The sequence below is a fragment of the Lathyrus oleraceus genome, chromosome 5 (assembly GCF_024323335.1).
Source record: "Lathyrus oleraceus cultivar Zhongwan6 chromosome 5, CAAS_Psat_ZW6_1.0, whole genome shotgun sequence".
In the NCBI taxonomy this organism is placed as follows: Eukaryota; Viridiplantae; Streptophyta; class Magnoliopsida; order Fabales; family Fabaceae; genus Lathyrus; species Lathyrus oleraceus.
In genome coordinates this window covers 638,911,846-638,913,315 of record NC_066583.1, presented here as the reverse complement: position 1 = coordinate 638,913,315, position 1,470 = coordinate 638,911,846, and the positions used below count along the sequence as shown (strand labels likewise).

The window sequence follows — 1,470 nt, the reverse complement described above, 5'->3', positions numbered from 1 at the left end:
TCCGTATTTGTCCAATACGCTGATACTGTTAAAGCTAATGGTGTCACTTCAGAGGCAATTCGACTTCGTCTTTTTCCTTTCTCATTAAGAGATAGCGCTAGAAGATGGCTTCAATCTCTTCCTTCCAACTCAGTCACCACATGGAACGAGTTGAAGAAAGTTTTTCTTGCCCGATATTTTCCACCAAGCAAAACAGCTATGTTAAGAGCCCAGATAAACGGATTTAAACAGAAAGACAACGAGTCTCTTTTCGAAGCATGGGAAAGATACAAAGACATGATGAGACTTTGCCCACACCATGGTTTGGAAGACTGGTTAGTAATTCACACATTTTATAATGGTCTCTTATACAATACAAGGTTAACAATAGACGCCGCTGCAGGTGGTGCACTAATGAACAAACCTTACGCTGATGCTTACCAGCTTATCGAGAGCATGGCCCAAAACCACTATCAGTGGGGAACCGAACGAACAACGGTGGAAAAACCTCAACCGAAAACTGGCATGTACGAGATAAGTAACCTTGATCACGTCAATGCAAAAGTGGATGCTTTGGTCCAGAAAATTGAAAGTTTAAACGTATCACCTCCAGCCGCCGTGGTTGCTGTAACTCAGAATTGCGAGGTCTGTGGAATCCAAGGCCACACTCCTGCAGAATGTCAACTCTTGACTGGAATCCAAACAGAGCAAGTAAACTATGCTCAAGGAAGCCCCTATTCGAATACCTATAACCCAAATTGGAAGAACCATCCAAACTTCTCATATAAGAGTAATAATGCTTTATACGCACCTGGACAGTCTCCAAATCAAGCCCCATCTATACCTCCGGGATATCAGAAACCGAATCCTAACAATAATACCCCTAGAAAGTCCAACTTGGAAATCATGATGGAAAACTTTATAGCTTCCCAACAACAAACCAATAAAGATTTCTTAAACCAGAACATACACACTGGCGAACAACTTAAACAACTAGCAAGCAAAGTAGATGCCCTGGCTACCCATAACAAAATGCTGGAAACGCAAATATCTCAAGTAGCTCAACAACAAGCACCTACTGCTGCACCAACTGGTACATTCCCTGGACAGCCCCAACCCAATCCGAGAAGCCAAGCTCATGCAATTATATTAAGAAGTGGAACGGAAGTGGAAGGACCGTCTGACCCAAGGATAGAAAACCAAAACCCTAAGAAATCTACTGAGGAAAGTGAACCTAAGGAAAAGGAAGAGAGTAATAAGGAAACCCTAGAAAAGAAGGAACCTTATGTACCTCCACCACCTTACAAACCACCTATACCTTACCCTCAAAGGCTTGTTAAAACCAAAGACGTAGGCCAATTTAGAAAATTTGTTGATCTCCTTAAACAATTAAACGTTACAATTCCGTTTACCGAAGCTATTACGCAGATGCCTTCATATGCTAAACTCTTAAAAGAAATTCTTTCTAATAAAAGGAAACTTGAGGATAGC

General features: G+C 41.5%; 1 pseudogene; it reads right to left on the bottom strand.

Moving 5' to 3' along the window:
- Nucleotides 1–205: 205 nt before the first annotated feature.
- On the bottom strand, nucleotides 206–305 carry LOC127089343 (uncharacterized; annotated as a pseudogene).
- Between the last annotated feature and the right edge of the window lie 1,165 nt (nucleotides 306–1,470).